The sequence below is a fragment of the Equus caballus genome, chromosome 11 (assembly GCF_041296265.1).
Source record: "Equus caballus isolate H_3958 breed thoroughbred chromosome 11, TB-T2T, whole genome shotgun sequence".
NCBI lineage: Eukaryota > Metazoa > Chordata > Mammalia > Perissodactyla > Equidae > Equus > Equus caballus.
Genome location: NC_091694.1, coordinates 31737873 through 31760165, shown reverse-complemented (window position 1 = coordinate 31760165; position 22293 = coordinate 31737873). Strand labels below are relative to the sequence as shown.

Genomic DNA, 22293 nt, shown 5'->3' with positions numbered 1-22293 from the left:
ATTACAATAAATTGTGTTAATATGGCATGAGGGGCAACATAAAGTTGTGGTTCATCAAATACTCAGATTAATGTTAAGCATGAATTGATGCCTAATTAACACTTTTCCATTAATTTTCATAGGATTAGGGCACAATGGAATACACTCAACACCAAACCTGTACCAAATCCACTGTGGGTCTTGGAAAAGTGGAATATTTGGAAAATCCCAACACCAGCCACAGCCTTGGGTGACCAGACTTAATCTCCCTGTCTCCTAATTTGGGCTAATTCTTCCCTGAGAGGATTGATGGGGTGAGGGGAGGAATAGAAGTGAACTGCAAACCTATATGGGGCGTGCTTATTATCAGTCATTACTTCGTGTGATTTTTAGGAGGCACTTTAAATCTCTGAACCACCAACCCAAGCGTTTTCCATCACTCCAAGCTGCTTCCCAAATCATCTGGGGTCTCCTGTGTTGAAGAGCCCGTTGTTATTACGGTAATTGTTTATTGTGTTTATTCTCAATAACAAAATGCAGACAACAGAGCTAATTGGATTGTGTTTGGGATTTTTACACTATAACTACAGACCGTTACAGGTAGAAAGGCCTTTGCTGATCCAACCTCATTTTACATCAGTGCCCTGGAGGACCCAGGCTTACCCCACCCGCTCCAGTCAGTTCCTAAGAGGGGCTCTGGCCCTCAGTCCCGTGCCCTTTGGCTTTGCTGCATGCATATTTCTTCTGTCCTTCACAAGGTGAGAGTGGGGTGCCCTTGTTCCCTGTGGCAGACCTACACAAGCTGACACTGAACTGAACTGAACCCTGACAGGGGCTAGCGCTGCCAGTACAAGGTCGGTGACAGAGAGAGCTAGATCTTAAAGCTCCATCACCACATTGTTTTACTTATTTATTTTTAATTTATACGTAGGAACATTTACTCTTCTTGGGCTATGATTCTATGAGTTTTGACAAATGCATAGAGTCAAGTAACCACCACCATAACCAGGGTGCAAAAGAGTCTCATTGTCCCTAACAGTTCGCTCTTTGCTGCCCGTTTGCACTGTTATTTGTGACAGTTTATTATTATTATGCATTTCTTCTCCAGCTCACACACTTAATGTAGCCCCTGGGTCAGGAGAATTCCAGCAGCACCGTGTCAGTCCTCCACCCTCTTTTTTTTTTCCCTTAAAGATTGGCACCTGGGCTAACAACTGTTGCCAATCTTTTTTTTTTTTTTCTGCTTTATCTCCCCAAACCCCGCCTGTACACAGTTGTATATCTTAGTTGCAGGTCCTTCTAGTTGTGGGATGTGGGACGCCGCCTCAACGTGGCCTGATGAGCGGTGCCATGTCCGTGCCCAGGATCCGAACCCTGGGCCGCCGCAGCAGAGCACACGAACTTAACCACTCGGCCACGGAGCCGGCCCCCCTCCACCCTCTTAAAGTCTCCACAGCCCGTGACACTGTTGGACACTCCCATCTTGCCATTCATTTTCCCCTTGGCATCCTTGATGCCCACATCCTAGTTTTCCTCTTAACTCTCCAGCCATTTTTTTTTTTTTTTTGTCTCTTTGCCCTGACTCCTCCTCTGCCTTTCCTTTCCATACTGGTATTCATTCTCTTCTGCAGCTGCACATGCTCCCTGGATGAGCTCTCCGGAAGGATAGGTTTAAATACCACCTACATGTTGATGCCACTCAAATTGAAGTCTCCAGCCTGACTGCCCCGGAGCTCCAGGCTCTGGATAATTTCTTATTCAATATCTCCACCTACCCTTCCTGAAGGACTCCCGACTCAACATGTCCAACACCACAGGCATGCTTTTTTCCCCTAAATCTGAACTTCTTTTAAGCTCCCCTCTACCGGTGAACAGAACCCCAGGCATCCTAGAGACAAAGGTGACCCCTCTCCAGGTTGACACCTTCCCATGTGCCATTCATCATAAAGGTCTGTGGGTTTCACTTTCTAAATATCTCTCAAATTCATCCTTCCTGCTACGGCATCCCACATCTCCCTCTTGAGCTCCTGCGATAGCATCTTAAACATTCCTCCCACACCCATGCTAACTCCATGTGTTTGGAAAGCTTTCCCTGACCTCTGTGACCAGGTCTGATCCCCCTTGGTATGCAGTGTTATCCTGCCAGAATGTCCTCTGCGTACCTTACCCTGTGTCATCATTGGCTTTATTGCTCATCTCCACTAAGCCATAAGCTCCCGTCCATTTCTGCTCTCCATGTATTAGCACAGTGCCTATTGGTATGTGATTGGCACTCAGTGAATATTTGTTGAACGAACGAAAGGATGAATGAATGAGTGAAGGTCAACATCTAATTTCATTGTAGGATTTTTTATCCATGTCCATAAGTCAAAGTGACTGCAATTTTCCCTTCTTGTATTGCCTTTGTCCTTTATACTGGCCTCATAAAATGAACTGGTAAATGTTCCTTCTTTTTCCATTTTCTGGAACAGTGTGTATAAAATTGGAATTATGTGTTCCTTGAATGTTGGGTAGAGCTTGCCGGTAAAGTGGCTGGGTCTGGGATAAACATTTCCTAGGTTGATTTTTAACTACTGATTCCATTTTTTGTTTGTTTGTTTGTGGGTTTTTTAGAGTGTCCAGGAAGGAATTTATTTATTTATTTATTTTTTCGGATGTGATTCCATTTTTTTAATGGCTATGGATCTCTTTAGGTTTTATATTCTTCTTGAATCTATTCTTACACATTATATTTTTCAAGGAAATTATCCATACCATCTAGGTTTTCAAATTTATTAACAAAATGCTCTTCATAGTTTTTCTCTTCGTGTATTTTAATCTCTGCTGCATCTCAGTAAAGTCTGTTTTTTTATTCCAAGTATTATTGTGTGTGTATCTTCTCTTTTCTGGATCAGTGGTGGCAGAGATCTCCTCTGTTTTAACCATGTTTCTTTCTACTTTGTACCAGTGTTTTCAAAGAATCAGTTTTTAGTCTGATTAACACTATTTCTCACTGTTTCATTAATTTTTGCTTTTATATCTTATTATATATTATATTCTTATATGCAAGAATATATATAATACGTAAGTATATCATATGTAAGGATATAATGTGTATTGCGTATTATTGATATATACCTTATGTTATTTTCTTCCTTCTGTCTCTTTGGGTTTACTTGTTGCCTTTTATAAAATTTCTTGAATTGATGGCTTAAGTAATCACTTTTCAGTCTTCTGTTTTCTGATTTTAACATTTGAGTGTAAGCATTTCACTCTGGGTACCACTCCAACTACATTCCACAGGATATATAGACTTTTTATCATCCCAGGCAAAGAATATTTAGATTTCAAGTATGATTTCTTCTTTGGTTCAATACACATATATTTTTATATTTCTAAACATAATAATTTTAATTTGATTTTTTGGTTATTTATGTCTAGTTTAACTGAATTAGGGTCAGAAAAGGTGGTCTGTATGAAGCTCTTTGTTATTTGTTGAACGTTGCTTTGGTAAATGGTCAATTTTTATAAATATTCCATGTGGTTTTGAAAAGAATATCTGTGACTTGATTGTTAAATGTAGCATTCCACATGGGTCTATTAAATCAAGCTTATTAATTATGTTATCCAGATTTTCTGTAATATTTTGTCCACTTGATCTATCACTTTTTATAATGATATATTAAAATCTCTTTATATGACTGAATTTGCCAATTTCTCCTGTAAATCTCTCAAATTTTGCTCTCTATATTTTAAAAGTATGTGATAAGGTACATCAAGAAGGGCTGTTAAAATCTCCTACTATGACTGTGCACTTTTCTATTTTTTATGTTTTATTTCTCTTACTCTTTGCTTTATGTATTTTGAAGTTATTAGCTGCATACAAGCTTACATTTGTTATGTTTTCCTAATGAATTATTTCTTCAATATTTACACAGATTATCTTTAACCCCAGACATCTTTAGACTTTTTGCTTTAAAGTCTACTTTGCCTGCAATAAATACAACTGCTCCAACTTCTAGTTAGCATTTGCTTGCATGTCGTTCTTCATCCTTTTACTTGCAACCTTTCTGTGTCTTTAGGTTTTAGGTGAGTCTCTTGTAAACAGCATATAGCTAGATCTTGTTCATTTATTTATTTGATTGGCCAGTAAGTTTAGTCCATTTACATTTAATGTGATTGCTGATATCTATAATGAAACTTAGGGTCACAAATATATAATAACCACAATCTCAGGTATACATACTGTCACCATTAGGTATATTCATGGCCTTATTTTATTTTTTGATAATATGAACACCTGTAAACCTACTATTCAACTAGAGAACTAAAATAGTAATAATGACTTACAACTACCTACATGCTCCTCCCCTTCCTGTACCCCCATTTGAAGTAACCACAAATCTCAAACTTATATTATTCTTTTGCTTTTTAAAAAGTTTTATCAAATTTTTATCACATACTTACCTTAAAATTTTATGAAAAATTTCTAAGGTTTACATTTTTTACTTAACATGTTATTATTATTATTATTAATTTTTTTGAGGAAGATTAGCCCTGAGCTAACTACTGCCAATCCTCCTCTTTTTGCTGAGGAAGACTGGCCCTGAGCTAACATCCGTGCCCATCTTCCTCTACTTGATACGTGGGATGCCTACCACAGCATGGCTTTTGCCAAGCGGTGCCGTGTCCTCACCGGGATCCAAACCGGCGAAGCCAGGCCGCTGAGAAGCAGAACATGCAAACTTAACCACTGCGCCACCGGGCCAGCCCCTCAACATGGTATTATTAAGATTCAACTAGTTTGCTGCATCTGGCTGTAGTTCATTATTTTTCATAGCTATATAATATTCCATGGTGTGACCATGACACAGTTTAGTTTGTCCATTCTCTTGTCATAGGCCTTTGAGTTACTCCAATTTGAGTTGTTTTTGAGTTGTTCCAATTTTTTGCTGTTAGGGAGCAGTGCTGTAATGAACATTCTTGTCTTCTGGTGTAAGGGAGCAAGAATTTCTCTTTGGAGTGATTACTGGTTATAAGGTATGTGAATGTAACACTTGACAAGATAATGCTAAACCGTTTTCTGAAGTGCTGTTCCAATTTGTACTCCCAGTCACAGTGTATGAGAGCCTACTGATCTACTGATTTCTGACATTTTGGAATTTATGTCTTTAGTCTCATTTTGCACCTTTTATTTATTCTACTTTCTCTGAATTTTTTGTTCCCTTCCTTTCTTCTCTTCTATGGAATTGATCAAGAATTCTTTGTTTCTCTTTCCTCTTTACCTCATTTAGAAGTTGTAAGTTCTATTTCTCTTCTTAATGACTGCAATTTTTAAGCGTACACTTGACCCATCTCCCCTAAAACTGTACAATAAGCTAAGAATGATTCCATTTCAATTACACCCTCCCTCCTCCATGTTATGGTTGCGTGTTATTTTAGGTCCATCTGGTGTTTGTACCCGTAAATTTAATCACCATTGTCATTTAGATCTACACAGTCATTGTTTAGATTTGCCCATGTCTACTAATTTGTTTACCTTTGTTTCTAGCATACTCTTCCTTTTTTCTAGGTACCAGCCCTTTTCCTTGAAACATATCCTTTAGTGGTTTTCTCAGGGAGGTTATGTGAGTGACATGCTTTCTCTATCGATGTGAAATTGTCTTAGTTTAGTCTCATCCTTGACTGACGATTTCTCTGGGTGTAGAATTCTAGATGGAAAGTTATTTTACCCTCAGCCCTTTTTTTAGCTATGTCAAGTCTTCTTCTTTCTCTATTTATTGTTGAGACATTTGCTTTCACCCTAAATGTCACTCCTTTGTAGGTAATCTGTCTTTTCTTTCTGTTTTTAAGATTTTTCTCTTTGTCTCTGGCTTCCTGCATTCTCACCACACTGTGTGCAGGCATGAATTTCTTTTTATTTACCTGGTTCAAGAGTCATTGTACATCCCAAATCTCAGGATTCATGTATTTTTATCAAATCTGGAGAACTCTCAGCCACCGCCTATGTGCATCCTGTCTGCCTTGCGTTCTGTCCACACTCTCCTTCTGGTACTCGCGTAAATGTATAACGCACCTTCTCCTTCTAGGCAACGCACTCCGAACCTTTCTCTCAGACTCTCCTTCACCTTGTCACTCTGTGCTGCTTCCTGGGCCATTTCCTCAGGTCCATTTGCAGGTTTCTTCTTCAGCTATGGCTAATCTGCCATGGAACTCATCCACCAAGCTTTTCACATGCCATTTCTAGAAGTTCTGTGTAGTTCCCTTTCAGATCTACCTTTTTTTATAGTTATATTATTTTCTCACAGTTTCAAGTGTTATTTTATGTCTTTAACAAATTTAAGCTTACTCATAGTCTGTCTGGTAGTGCCCTTATCTGAGGTTCTTGAGACATTTGTGTCTACCACATCTTGGTTATGGTGGGCTGTGTCCACGTAGGTTTTGTAGTTTGGTGTTGGGTCTCTATTTTTATCTTTATTTTTCAGCTTTGGAGTTCCTGGACTATACAAGTAGGGTAAATTCCAGCCCCCAATTTACCTGAAGGCTGGGCTGTAGTCCCAAATTCTCAGTGAAGACTTTTTTCTCCACTCTCAACTCATGCCAAGACAGTCACATTTTCTTGTCTCCCTGTGCCATTGGGGAGATCTTTTTTCCGGTGCATTATTTCTATAATGATTCACCCTTTTGAAGATTCCAGCTTTTTGTGGGGGTCTCAGTTCCGTCTCCCCATTTTGAACAGGCCTACACACCGTCTCCTTTCCCTTTTGATGCTCAGACTCTGGGCTTTCAAGGCCAGCAAACCTGCCCGAGACCGGCTCTGCTCCTGCTGACTTGCTCACCATGCTACCAGTCAACTCCCTCTTGCTTCTGGCACTGGGGGCCTGTCCTTATTGTCCCGTAAGCTCATTTCAGTGGGTGTTTATTGCATTTTGACCAGTATTCATAGATGGTTTATAGTGGGAGGATTTCAAGTTATTTAGTGTGCCATATTGCCAGAAATAGAACTCACTTCCATTTAATTTTTAGTATCTTCCATTTCAAATTTTTAATATCTTCCATTTCAAATGCATTTTTTTCTTCGAGTACCATGGCATCAAAGATTTCCAAATAATCGTTTTTTCTGAATAATCTGTTATGGGTGAGGCAGCATTGGAATTACCGCAAATGAGGCAAACATAAGTCAATGCAGCTATACACTATGGTCATCTGGGAACTTTGAAAGTTGCTGCTGCTCCGTTCCACTCATGAGAGTCTGATTTAATTGATCTGGGGGACAGCCTGGGCAGTGATCTTTTTAAAACTTGCCAAGTGATTCTAATGTGTGACCAAGACTGAACAGAGTTATTTTAAAACATATTGATGAAAACAAACAAACCGTAATAATCTCTGGGCTCCACCCCAGAATGTTGGATTTATTTTGCCTGGGGAGGGCCTCAGGCATCATATTTTTAAAAATTCGCCTGATGATTGTAGTGAGGGTTGAGAACCAATGATTTACTTGGCTGCATCCAGTCAGAAGGGAGGAGTTCAAATAACGGTAGAGCTGGAAGCATGAGAATCTAGTCCAGCGGTTCCTACTGTCTGTGTAACAGTCCATCAGACACCCAGGGACCTTTTTAATTATACAAGTTCCTGGAGATTGTGATCACGTAGGTTTAAGGTAAGGCCAGCGGACTGTGATGGGCAACCAAGTTTGGAACCCGCTCAGCTGGCGCATCTTGTTTTACAAAGGAGGAAGCCTTCCCTGAGAGAAGTAGTTTTTTCTCAAGGTCACGGAGCTGATTCAGAGGAAAGCTGACTTCTACCTTCCCGTCTAGTGTCCATTTCATCCATATCCAAACGTGCAGGCTCCTACTGCTTTTAGAAGATCTTGGCCATTTTAAAGAGGCAGATTTGGGATCTGTGTGCAGTGATTTGAGGAAGGTGGGGTTTTCTGTTTTGCTTTGTGGGGAGCTGGCACAGCAGAGGGGAAATAAAGGCCTGCAGCCCGGCAAGTAGGGTCTTACTAGTAGCTCAGTGACCTTGAGCTGATAAGCCACCATCGAGTCTCAAATACCCCATCTGTAAATAGGGGGTCATGGTGGTTTTAAAATACGTCCACAAATTCTTTAGTACTCCTCCAAGGGGTGGAGCCTAATTCCCCTCCCCCTGAGTAGGGGCCGTACTTAGTAACTGGCTTCTAATGAACAGAATGTGGAGGAAATGATGGTGGGTGAATTCTGAGGCTAGGTCATAAAAGGCATCATGGCTTCCACCTTGCTCTCTTTCTTGGATCACTGGATCTGGGGAAAGCCAGCTGCTATATTGTGAAGATGCTCAAGTAGCCCAGTGGAGAGGCCCATGTGGAGAATTGGGGTTTCCTTTCAACAACCCAAACTAACTTGCCAGGATTGTGAGATAGACACCTTAGAAGTGGCTCTCCCAGTCCCAGTCAAGCCTTCGGATGACTGCTGCCCCAGACCACAACTTGACTACAACTTCACGAGGGACCTTGAACCAGAACCTCCCAGCTAAGCCATTCCTGATTCCTGACCTTCAGATACTGTGTGAGATAGTAGATACTTGTTGTTTGAGGCTACTAAGTTTTGGGGTAATTTCTTATACAGAATAGATGACTACTGCAAAGATAACTTCAAAATGTGCTAAAATAAAGCTGCTTACTTTGTAGGTTTGCAACAGGATTCATATGCTAACATTTATAGAGTGCTTTAGTTAGACTCTGGCCAAATGAGCTGCGTATTAGATATAAAGTAGCGTTTGCGTATTATTAATGTTATCAGATGGCAACACATTTCATGTTCAATTACCTAGAATGCTCTTTCTGGAGCATCGCTTTGCTCATCTTCTTATCCCCACTGCACACTTATAAAAGGTCACTGTCAAGATAGAAAAGTATATATATGATTTAAATGTCTTGACTGAGTTACTAACAACCATGAGCATGTTTTCAAATTGGAAAAGCAAGATTAATTTAAACTTGCTCTTTTCCATACGATGCTCTTTGTTTACTCTCCAGTATTGCATTTCACCGCCACACCGAGCGCCCCTCTGGTGAAAGAGTTTGTTCACTTTATCTGTCCCCAATAGTCTCACAGGCTTTACTCTTAAGAACAGACATGGCGGACTTTGCACCCAAAAAGCAAACCATATTTTTACCAGAAAATATTTAGTGAAATGAATTTTTATTCATGAGAATTCCACCAAGTACAAATTTCGTGTCTAAAACTAATGGGCCCTTTGTATTTCCCTTAAATAAATAAATAGCTTCTTTCCTCAAGAATTATGACTTCTGAGCGTGCTCTTAAATTCAGAGCTAGTTTGTTTTCTTCCAAGAAATAGAAAATAAGCATGTGCGTACAGATCCTAAGTTGGCCCTTCTAGATAAATATAATATGGGAAAGCCGAGATGGCATCTTTCTAAAAGAGTCCTAACTGGGGGTATAAAATATCTGGAAAAAAACGTGAAGAAAGACAGAGGATGTGAGGCTGAGAGGAAGTGAAATTATATTTGTCAAACACTCTTACTGATCTAACATACAAATATCTTTATGTGTAATGTTTTTACTCCTAACTTTGATGTATTTAGAGACATAAAGGTCTACTTTATTTAAATGATGGAGAAAATCTGTTTTGTTTTGTTATTTCTTTTCCAAACTGGGGAGGCAAATGCAAAATCTCCCTTATGGAGGAAAAAGAAATAAAAAGTGTTTAGTCAAATTTTTTCCTTTTTCCTTTTCGAATTTCACATCAGACACAGCTAGAAAGCTAGTGATGTAGTTGAAGAGTCTTGCTCCCTTTCGCCCCTCTGCCTTCCTCTTTCCTTGTCTCCAACTCAGAATGACCACACCCAGCCTGGGCAAATGCTGCCTACAAGGCTAGCTGCATGAGAACAAGTCAGACGCCGAATTCATCAATATCGTTTATCCAATGACCACAGCCGAGGATCCTTCTCCGTGCGGCAAGAACAGGGACCGGAAATCTTTAATCTTCAGGAGTTGCAAGAGGTGGCTGGGAGCTTGGTGTTGAGCGTGAGGCTGGCTCTGGCCCCTTTGGGTGGCCTGTGCCATCCTGCTGAGCCCCCTCCCCAGCTATAACCCTCTTGCGATATAAGCATGGGTATGGTAGGCACAAGAGATAAGCCTCAGGAATTAAACAGAAAATTACCATTCTCATTAAAAATATCCCAGGGCCGCTCTCCCGAGCACTTTAAAGCTGTTTTAACTGCTGTTTGTCATTCTGTCATCATTATTCTTAAACATGTAGGTAAATATTTTATTAAACGTCTTCACTGCTTGGCAGTTAAGGAGCCCTTTGCTCCTGGACCTGGCCGTCGCCCAGCGCTGCCTCGGAGGGTGGGAAACGAGTGCGCCACTTGAACACTCGATGGTGTTAATAGAGTCCCAGTCCTTTGCACCTGGAAACCATTTTCTCCTCTGGCCTCTCAGGCTTAATCTTCCATTTCTTCCCTTTTTAATCAGTTACCAACTTAGTCTTGATGAAAGGTGCTGGGGCCCCCAGAAGAAACTGGCTACGCCTTTTAACTCCACCTGGAAATGGTTGACATGTTGCCACCGTCACCTTCCCTTCCACCTCTACACCCGTGCCCCATCCCCACCGTGACCTGCCTTGCCAAACAGAAATCTGAATGTCACAGCTGGAAATATGCAGGGCCCCTCCACCCAGGCCCCTTCACACGCTCTACAAGTCACGTCTGTGAACTGCAGGCATTCTCACAGCCCGCCAATGAGCCTTATGGCCCTGTTGGCTTCCCAGTTCGCCAGCAACAAGCTCACAGCTCAGGCCCACAAGTCCATGCATTAGTTTGTACCAGTGTTGGGTCTGCTTCTTCAAAAATCTTTGCCTTTTACCATTTACACAGTATTGGAGGTGGCCAAAGCAGCAATAAGTAGCAAGACTGTAGCGTCATCCCATCCTATCTTTGAGCCTTCAGGAGGCCACTGGGACAAGATCTATTTCTGTGTGAGAAATTGCAACTTGGGAGGACCGTGGGTATGACGCCCTCTTCTGGTGGATCGAGGGAACGCCTACTTGCGCCCCTGCGTTTCAGTTCCCTCTCCTGGCGGAGGAAAGAAGCTATCTTTCATCTCCAGGACTCAGAGTCCAGAGGTCAGGACCCTGCTATCAAATTCCAAGCCCCAAGCCCCACAAATCCAGAAGTTTCCTGGAGTTGAAGCTAAGATCCACCACAATAGCCCACACTGCAGTTTCTATGATTACCAGTCAGCTATGCCAAGTGGCTGAGAAAACTAATAAAAGGAAAGGGAGGAAGCACTGTCATCTCTGAAGGGGGATTCAAGTAGGTCGAAATCAAATCTATTTAGCCAAACATGATATTGACACACATGCAGAGACGGAGGGAGGAAAAGGATAAGAGAAAAGATGAGATGTGAGAACAATAGAGGACAGACTGTAGAGCAGAGTGCTGAGTAAGACACTCATGCTAAAAATAATCCTGCTTGGAGAGGGCATGAGAAATAAGAGTGTGGCTGCGCCCATGGGTGGGAGGAACAAGAGACTCTGCGTATAAACACCCAGAATTAGCACACAAGATGGAGAAGGGACCATAATCCAAGAGAAGGGATGAACATAAGAATAATTTGAAGTGAACCAGGAAATTAGTTTGTCACTGTCCTCTTGCTTTTGTGGATCCAGTGATGCTGGAAGCTCCCTCGACAGCGCATAGCCATGCCTCTGGGTTCTGAACAGACCCCCAAGACCCCGTCACCCCAACAGCAGATGCCACACAAGAAAAGAGGGCAACACCTGGTTTTGTACCTTCTAGTCTGGGTCATAGATAATCATGAGCATTCAAAAAATCAATTGCCCAAGTGGCTGATGGGGAGGCCTGGCTTGACAGAAGGCGCTCATGAGAAAGACCCGGGGGGGTTAGCTGATCACAGGCTTGATGCGAGCCTACAGCGCAAGGAGGCTGTTGAGAACCCTAATGCAATCTTAGGCTCTATTAATAGAACGGCAGAGTGTGGAAGGAGGCAAGCAATAATCCCAGCGCGTGCTGGCGGGTCAGGCCACATGCAGCTTTATGCTCAGTCCTGCGGGCTATATTTTAAGAGAGGCACTGGCATTCCAGCCTGTTCAGAAGAGCATGAAAAGAACGGAATGCCAGTATTTAGACAGCATCAAGATTAGTTTGACAGTCCTTTTACAATTGGCAATATCGGAATGATCATTGCACTGAAGACAGCAAATCTCAGTAACCAGTACTGGAATCATGTTTTCAATGTTTACTTAACCTCCCTGAGCTTTTCGGGGAGCCCTCTCTATATAATGGGATGATTCTCTCTACTCAAAACTACCTGCAAGCGTAATTTGAAGGATAGAAGTCTGCTCAGTGGGGTACTGGTGTGTGAGCATGTACTTACTGCCAGCTCTGTGCCAGGCACTGGGGCACCAAAAGGAGCTTGAAGCCTAATTGGACAGACAGGCATATAAATAGGTACTTTGCATATAGTGTGACCTATGATGATAGATACATGCATTGATTTGAAATGAGATGCAATTAATTTCTTACCCAGAAAGAGTGACAGGAGAGGAATACAGAGTCTTTGCGAATACATACTTGCAAGTGCAGAAGGAGGAAAAGGAATTGCTGGTGGACAGGGAGGAGAGACCACGAGTAAGGATAGATTAGAACCGGGAAAGTTGAGAGTCACAAAAGACAACTGAAGAATCCCAACAGTGTAAGATGCCACCAAGAAGTACAAGAGGAGGAGAAAAGCGGAAACATTTCCAGACCACTCTCTGGGTGTGGATATCAAGAGTTTATCTTTAGTGGTCAAGAATGCGTTTCAGTAAAATGATGGAGGCAGAGATGAACTTCATTTAGGAAGTTTGTGGAAGGATGCATTTATTGGATACCTACTACATACCTAGCATGCTGCTACTCGCTATGGAAGTTCAAAAAGCGTAATACTTTGTTGGAACCCACTTCAATATTGGTTGGTGAATTAAGACTAGCACCTACACATTCATTAGGAAATAGTAGAGGTTATCATATGAATTGTCCCCTTGGGAGACGTAGAGAGATTGGTGGTTTAAATAGCCAGTTGGTTGACCCAGGATGATGTTCCTTAGGCTTACGAATGTCAGGAGAATAAAGAATGGCGTTAGTGCACTGCAAATATGGTCAACCTTATCCTAGTCATTCCCTTTCTCTTGTTTCTTGGGAAGTTTCCTTTCCAGAAGTGTTTGGAAGCACGATTCTTGTCTTAACATCCCCCAGGTTTGCTTCCATTTTGTTATTTGCCAGTGAAGTTCCTATTACTCTTCACCCTGTTCACATTCTAGATCCAACATGCGTTTTTTTCATCAGTGTTTGCTGTTGGTTGATTCGTTTATTCCTGTATAATGTAAGATGACAAGAGCTGTAATACAGAGAAATGATTGTGGAGAACACAGGCGTTCAAGCTCTGGGGTTGGCTTCTTTTTGGTGTGTGTCGGGGTTGGGCGGGTAGGCAGGTTAGTAAGGCATTTGGATTACTTGCAGATGGTTGAAATTCTCCTCTTACCAAACTGGCGACTGAAACAAAATAGGGGGAATTAAAGTAAACGGCCTTTTCTGCACATCTCCTCCGTCTCCTTGATCTGCATCGTGAGGCCCTCATGGACTTCTGGCTCTGTCCTGGACCATCACTCAAGTCATTTGACTTCTCTGGACTGGAGTTTCCCCATCTGTATCATGTCCAATGATTCTTTTATATGTTGGCTTCTTTCGCAGGTTAAATTTTTGCAAAGGGAATCCACCTTACAGAGTAGGTCTTCCTCTGACTCGTCCTCTGGAACTTCCCTGGGTCATGTTTCCTCACAGCAGCCCGAGCAGTCTCCGTGGGATGCGAATCAGATCCCTCCAATGGCTTCCCCCTGCGCCCACCCCCTTTGGTGTGGTCTGAAAGGCCTGAGCTTGGGTCTGATCCTGGCGTGCCTCTCCAACCTGTATCATATCCCATCCCTACCACTTCTCAGAGAAAATGAATGAATTTCCCTCGTCAGGGCCTTTGCATTTGCCATTCCTTCTGCCTGGAATGTTCTTTCTGGCTCACTGTATGGATATCTCCTTATTACTTTCCAAATCTTAGTTCAAATACCACCAGCTCGAAAGTGCCTTTTCTGATCACCCACTCTGAACTGCCTCCTCGAACTGCCTCCCCACCCACTGCTTTCTAGTTCATTGCCTTATTTGTTACCTGCTGGGAGCTCAGCTGAGGGCCTCAATTATCCTCCATTTGGGTCTTTCCATGTGGCAGAATGGGCTTCCTAACAGCACAGAAGCTGGACTCTAAGAGGGAGGAAACAGAAACACCAAAATCTGAAATATTTTCCACCTATCGCCAAATCATTTTCTAGCACATTATCCTATTTTATCTTCTTCTTAGCACTTCTCACTCTGAAATTATTGTGTTAATTTATGTTGCCTTGCTCCTTGCCTGCTCCCTCCCCCTGTGAGGATGTAAAACCCACGAGAGTGGAAGGTTTGCGTCTTGTTCACTGCACGTGCCTAGGGAAGTCCCTAGCCAACATTTGTTGAATAAGTGAATTTTAAATGCACAGAAATAAAGAGAAAGAAAAAATTAAGAAGAACATGAAATGCAATGAAACACACAAACATACACCTCTTTGCAAAAAAATCAGGCTGTGGGGAATTTTTCAGGACAAGAACTGTCACCTGAAGCTGGAGCACCCACAGCAGGGAGCCAGGCAGGAACTAGATCCTATTTACAGCCAGCCTGCTGTTCAGAACTCATCACAGAGTCGGACAGGGATGGGTGACTCAGGCACAGGGCCCCAGGACACATAGGACCCTGCAGGTGACCAGGTCAGAATGCAAAGCTGGACCTTAGTGGAAGTAGGCTGTGCCCAGAAGTCGCAGGTCACCAGTGGGATGGTGTCAGTAACAGTTCACTGAGGTCCTGTGCCTGGTGTGGGCGGGCTTGGGTTGCTTTACTTGAGCCTAAGGCTACAGGAGAAGATGACCTTGGTTTAACCTCATTCAAATCAGCACCTACTGTGTGAAAAACACTGTGCTACAGGGAGTGGGTGAGGGAGAGGTGAGAGGCACGGACCTCGGCCCAAGCTGAGTACAGAGACAGGTGGATCAGGCGACTACGAAGATGACTCTTAGGATGGAGGGGCTAAGTGGCAGAGGAAGGAAGCCAGCAGCCCTGAACTCACAGACAAGGGAGAAGTGAAAGGCTTCCCAGAAGGTCCAGTGCTGGAGGAGGCTGGCAGGAGGGCCTTCCAGATGGTCCAGTGCTGGAGGAGACTGGCAGGAGGGGAGGCGGGGAAGCCAGGGCACATTTGGGGATCGGCAAGACACCGTTAGGCTGGAGGAGGGGAGGGTCTGCAGGTAAGTGTATGAAGAGCAACTTATTACCAAAATTTCCAGTAAGTTTCCTCGGAACAAATCCCTGACGCCAGTGGCTGGAGTCCTGGACTATGGGCAAAGGAGAGGTGATCTTCCAAGAGGAAGACTGAGGAGCAGTTTTACAGCTTTACTGGAAGCAGGGGGAAGGAAAGCTGGGCAGGCCAAACCACAGAGGGCACTGCAACGATGGAAGATAAGTCCAGAAAGGTATCGGGGGGCGTGTTGTGATTGAACAAGATAATAGGTGACCACTCGGGGGGTGTGAATCGGGGGAGTGGGTGTAGAGGGTAACTATAAAAGCAGTAGAAGGATTTTTGTTTGGACCTATACAAACTGATTCTGAAATTAATGTGGAGTATACCCATGTTCATAGCAGCATTTTTCACAATAGCCAAAGGGTGGAAACAACCCGTGTCCGTCAACAGAGGAATGGAAAACAAAATGTGGTATATACATACAATGGAACATTATTCATCTCTAAAGAGGAAGGAGGAAGTGATACATGCTGCAATGTGGATGAACCTTGAGGCCATTATGGTAAATGAAATAAGCCAGACACCAAGGACAAACACTGTATGATTTCACTGATCTGAGGTACTTAGAATAGTCAAATTCATACAGACAGAAAGTAGAATGGGGCTTGCCAGGCTCTGGGGGGAGGGGAGAGCAGCAGTTATTATTTAATGGGTACAGAGTTTCAGTTTGGGATAACAAAAAAGTTCTAGAAACGGATTAAAAAGTTCTGGAAATGGATAGTGGTGATGGTAGCACAATAATGTAAATGTACTTAATGTCACTGAATTGGATGCTCAAAAATGGTTAAATGGTAAATTTTATGTGATGTATATTTTACCACAATAAAAAAAAATTAATGTGGAAAGATGAACAAGCCAAGAATATCCAAGATAGTAGAGAGAAAGGAAAGCAATGAGGAGGTGAAACTCTACCGGATATTAACACAAATTATAAAACCTCAAGAATTAAATCAGTGTGGCACTGGCACTTGATCACACAGACAGACCATGGAAGAGATATAAAGTCCAGAAATAGGCCCAAATCATTCAAACTCCTGTGTGGGAAAGGTGTCATCTGAAACCCACAGGAAAACAGTGCTGGGCGTAATGGGAGCCGTCAGGAAAAAATGAAGTTGGATCCTAGTCTCAAAGCAGGAAGAACTCTAAATGGAGAAGAGATTTAAGTGTGAAACACAATACCACGCAAGTACTAGAAGGGACCAGGGGAGAATTCTTTTTTAACCTCAGAGGGCAAGCACGGACCAGCCGTGATTCTGGGTCAGTCCTTGAACCTCTCTGTCTCTCTCACAGAGCTGTTGTGAGCCCTGTAGGACTTAACACGGGCAAAGTGCTTGGAACAAAGCCAGGCACACATAAAGGACTCCGTATGTGACCACCACCGTCACCACCACCATTGTAACCTTCAAAAAGAATGAGGACACTTTACAAACTGACATGGAAAAAGTATCATGATATATTATTAAGTGGAAAAAAAAGGCAAGGTGCAGAGAAGTGTACACAATATACTATCCTTGGTTTTATTTTTATTTTATTTTATTTTTTTTTTAAAGATTGGCGCCTGAGCTAACAACTGTTGCCAATCTTTTTTTTCTTTTTCCCTGCCTTTTTTTTTCTCCCCAAAGCTCCCCGGTACATAGTTGCGTATTTTAGTTGTGGGTCCTTCTAGTTGTGGCATGTGGGACACCGCCTCAGCATGGCCTAACAAGCGGTGCCATGTCGGCACCCAGGATCCGAACCCTGGACGACCGGAAGCAGAGCGCACGAACTTAACCATTTGGCCCTGGGGCCGGCCCCTATCCTTGGTTTTAAAAGGGGGGAGGCAGTAGGAAAAATACACATGCTTATATCTACATATATTTGTAAGTGTACATTTATACATACACACAACCACAATAAATGCCTTTGGTCAGGCTGCTGCATTGCACAACTCTAGGGGGCACAATTCCATTGTATTCCATGTCAGTGGCATCCCAGGAGCTCAGTATAAATGGTGCCCTTGGAGTTGTGCACCACGTAGCCCCACTAACCTGGCTGCACGTGGTAACACATCTCTGGAAGATCACAGGGAACCAAATAACACTGTTTGCCTGTGGGGAAGAGACAGGTGGCTTGGAGCAGAGGTGGGAAGGAGACTTCACAATACAGCCTTTGTGTCTTTTCAGTCTGGAACTATGTACATGTGTTATGGAATACTCCCCCCCCTCAAGAAAATGGTTAAATAAAAGGAGTTGTGAAAATAAATAAATGCACACATATAAAAGTAATATAGAAAAGTAACAATACATGTTAGAGAATTTGGAAAATGCAGAAAAATATGGAGGAGAGAATTACAATTAAGCATGATTTTTCTCGTTGTTTCTGTGTGTCTGTCTGGGGTGCTTTGAAAGGCAGCATCAAGTAGGGCAGGAGCCAGCAAACTCTAGCCCCAGGCCATATTTGGCCCACCACTTGTTTTTGTAAATAAAGTTTTATTGGAACACAACTACACACATTCAGTTATATACAGTCTATGGATGTTTTCCTGCTACATTTAGTTATTGAGTAACTTTAATGTTGGTAAGTTATTTGCTGCTATTTCTAGTTTAATCTATAAATCTAGTTCAATTTATAAATGCCCTGGCATGATTCCACTAAAAGTCACAGTGAAGGAGTAAAATGATAGCAATGAGTTATAATGAACATATTAGTTTGGATTTAGAACTTAAGGAAAACAAGGAGCAGAAGTACAAGTGTTCACCACAATGAAACTAATGTTAGGATAAGTGATAAGAAACTGGACTTGTTTGCATATGTTAAGAAACAGAAGGATATAATCTTAACTGAAGTAGAAATAACGTGCCAAGACAAATTAAAGATTATCAAAGTGAAGAAAATGAAAAAGAAGATATTCTCACAAATGAGCTGGGCCTTATTGAGGAGTATGGTGTTAAAATAATTCCCTATTTTATGACATGTGATAAGGTATGAGGAAAAATATCTCCTATCTTGCAATATCACCAAATGTTCAGTCTCTCAATGTCGGAGGACATTCAAAAGTCACATAAGACACAGGACAATTATCCTTTGGGCAGGACTATCTTATGCGTTGAAGGAGGCTAGCATCCCCGGCTCCCCACTAAATGCCCATAATGGCCCCATTCATAATGACAACCCAAACAACTCCTTCAAATTTTCAAAACTCCCCTGAAGGGCAGTACCACCCCCTTTGAGAACCACAGATACATGTGAAAGCAATTTGAAATGTTGAAAGCACTTCTCAAGTACACAGTATGATTAATTTACAAAAACTACAGTGGATTTTCAGTGGATACTGTACATCTGAGCTATTTAAATGAAGACTATTAAATTATAAAACACAAGTGTTTTCTTTTTTTTATAAAACCCAGTCCCATTTCTGAAAACACAGCAAGTGAATCAATATACTTGCTGAAAACAACTAAAAATTCTGGATTAAAAATGATTTCTTAAAAGCATCAATGAATGAGTATAAAAGTTAAGAAATCTTAGTCCAAGGATTGAGTGAGATGGAGCCCAGAGAAGTAAGTAGAGTGCAGCACTCTGAAAGCATTTGCTGAACCTGGTGAACTTGAACTTTGGTATTCATGGCCTCATAAGACTTGTGAAATAGGAGCTGAAGCCCCAGGTCTGCCCAAGATGGGGAGTCTAATAAGAGATCTTCCAGCACAAGGATGGGACATGGCCAAAGGCTATGCCCTTAGTGTAAGGGTGAATTTGGAAACACTTCCCACAGCATCCTGGAGATTGCAAGAAAAATCTCCTTCCAACTTTGCACTGGAAAGGATAAGGTGTGTGTCTGTGTAGACACACGTGCCAGGAATCACCACAAAACCTTCAAACCTCAAGCTGTCCATGACACCATTTATAGTAAACAACCCATACTGTCTGAATGGTCTGAATACCACAAGTACAGAATGTAACTGGAGTCATCCCAGGAGAGAGTAACGCCTCCAACACCTGGCAGAAGCAAAAGTGAATCCTCTGCAGAGGAAGCCACATTTGTCCTAGACCTCAAAGTATTCCCACATACGACACGTCAAGGAAAACGATCAGGTTAAAGTTAAAAGAGGGAAAGAGAGAGAGAAAGAAAGAAAGAAAGGAAAGAAGGAAGGAAGTCAACACACAATGGAATAAGGCACTAAGAACGAAGCAAGAAGCAGCGGATAGTTGCAACAAACATGCAATAACTTCCGGTCCTGGATTAATAAGATGAAGACTATACAATATCCATGTTTAATATGTTTAATAAAAATAAAATCCATGCATGAAACTACATACAAGAAAAAGACACCCTAAAAAAATTATCAAGCAATTTTGAAAAAGAGCCAAAAGAAATTCTAGAAAAAAAGAACTCAGTGGACAGATTTACTAAAATAATCACATGTGAAGAGAGTGATGAACTGGAAGACTTATCTGAAAAACATTTCTGTAAGTCAGCATAGAGATACAAAGAAAAGAAAACATGGAAAAGGAAAAAAAGACATGAAGGATAGGTTAAGAATTTTAACAAACATTTAATCAAAGTCCCAAAAGAGAGGAGAAAGAGGATGAGGCAGAGGCAATATCTGAAGACACAATAACTGAAAATTTTCAGGACTGATGAAATACATCAACTCACAGGGTCAAGAAATCCAAAGGATCCCAAGCAGGAAATAGAGATAGAGGTAGAGACAGAGATAGAGACAGAGAGAGAGAGAGAGATCTCCGTCATGGTGAAATAGCAGAACACTAAAGACAAAGAAAATATCTTGAGAGCAGTGAGAGAGAAAAGATAGATTATTTTTAAAGGAGTGACTTACTACTCATTAGCAGGAACAGAAATCAACATCACTAATTATGAGGGAAATGCAAATCAAAACTACAATGAGATATCATCTTACACCTGTCAGAATGGCTATAATTAACAAGACAAGAAATGACAAATGTTGAAGAGGATGTGGAGAAAAGGGAACCCTTATACATTCTTGATGGTAACGCAAACTGGCGCAGCCACTACAGAAAACAGTACGGGGATTTCTCAAAATATTAAAAATAGAAATACCATACGATACAGCTATCCCATGACTGGGTATTTATCCAATGAACACGAAATCAACAATTCAGAGAGATCTATGCATCCCTAAGTTCAGCATTATTCACAATAGCCAAGACGTGGAGGCAACCCAAGTGCCCATCAACAGATGAATGGATAAAGAAGTTGGGTGTATCTATATACAAGGGGATACTCTTCAGCCGTAAAAAAGACAAAATCGTGCCATTTGCGACAACATGGATGGATCTTGAGGGTATTATGTTAGACAAAATAAGCCAGACAGAGAAAGACAAACACCATATGATTTCACTCATATGTGGAAGATAAACACATGGACAAGGAGAACTGATTAGTGGTTACCAGACAGGAAAGAGGTGGGGGAGGGTGAAAGGGGTAAAGGGGCACACGTGTATGATGACAGATAAAAACTAGACTATCAGTGGTGAACATGATGCACGCTACATAGAAACTGACATATAATAATGTACACCTGAAATGTACACAATGTTATAAGCCAATATGACCTCAATAAAGTAATTTTTAAAAAGACAATTATGATATCTTCAGTGTGCTGAGAGAAAATAATTGTCATTTTCAATTCTATATCCACAATGAAAGGGGAAAATTCATTTTCAGACAAACAAAAACTGAGAGAAATTGGTACCAATAAACCTTCACTTCTGGGAGAAGAAGAATTAGTCCTGATGGAAGGTGTGAGGATCAAGAGGGAATGAAGCACACGGAAAGCGAACAATAGGTGAAATATTGAGTGTATAAAGCAACAATAATATTAGACTTGTGGGGTTTTGAAACAAAAATTGGTAGAATTAAAAGGCACAACAATAATAGCATATAAGTCAGGAAGGTGTAAATGGAAGCTGTAAGGTTTTTACAGTTTTCAGAAAAAGAGTAAAATTATTGAGTAACTTTCATTTTGATAAGTTATTTGCAGCTATTTCTAGAGCAACCACTTACAGAGTAGAAAGAGCGTTCTTAAACCAGTGGAAGAAAAACATAGAAATGGAAAAACAGCAAATCAGTCTAAAAGAAGGCAAGAAAGGACAGAAACAGAAATTGAACTTGTGGGAAAAATAGAAATAAAACAAAAATCATGTTGGCTATAAACCTAAAATATTAACAATTATGACAAACATAAATGAATTAAATGCTCCACTTAAAATACAAAGCTTGCCAGAATAAATTTTTTAAAAAATCTAACCATATGCTGCTCATAAGAAACATAGTTAAGGAAGAGTATACAGAGGGTTTGAAAGTGAAAGGATGGAAAAAGACGCACTAAGAAAAGGTGTACTGGGTTTAGCTATCTGAATATTAAGCAAAATAGACTTAAGATAAAAAGTGTTGCTAGAGACAAAGAGAGTTACTTCGCGATGTTAAGCAATTCAGTTGCACAGGAAGACGTAATGTCAAATTTACACATTCAATAACTTTCCAAATATATTAAGCAAAAATTGACAATTACCGAGAGAAATAAACAAATCAGCAAATCATAATGGGACACTTAACCCACCTTTTCCAGTAACTGGTAGAACAAACAGTAAAAAAATCATCAGCAAGAATATAGAAGATTTGAACAACACATTTAATACGACTGACCTAATGGATATTATGTCCGTTCAGGAAACAGATGCCAAGATGGGATTAGACGTGCCAGAGGTTTATTGGGGAAACTGCCTGTGAAGAATAAAGAGAAGGAAGCAGGACTAGGCAGGGAGCCTTCTGACCACAAAGCGGGTCTGAAAGGAATGGAAGGAGGAAGGAGAGCTGAGTAGGAAGAGTCTCAGATTACAGTGCGGGTCTACCAATGGTTTGGCCAGACGGATGGGGTG

The 22293-nt window shown here is 41.4% G+C and overlaps 1 long non-coding RNA gene across 1 annotated transcript in view; it reads left to right on the top strand.

The window, feature by feature from the left end:
• Window positions 1-22293, top strand: part of LOC138916259 (uncharacterized) — a 38995-nt gene that overhangs the window by 1017 nt on the left and 15685 nt on the right. The window contains exon 2 of the long non-coding RNA XR_011423239.1: window positions 373-479. This is a non-coding gene — a long non-coding RNA (uncharacterized lncRNA). The remainder of the gene's footprint in view (window positions 1-372; window positions 480-22293) is intronic.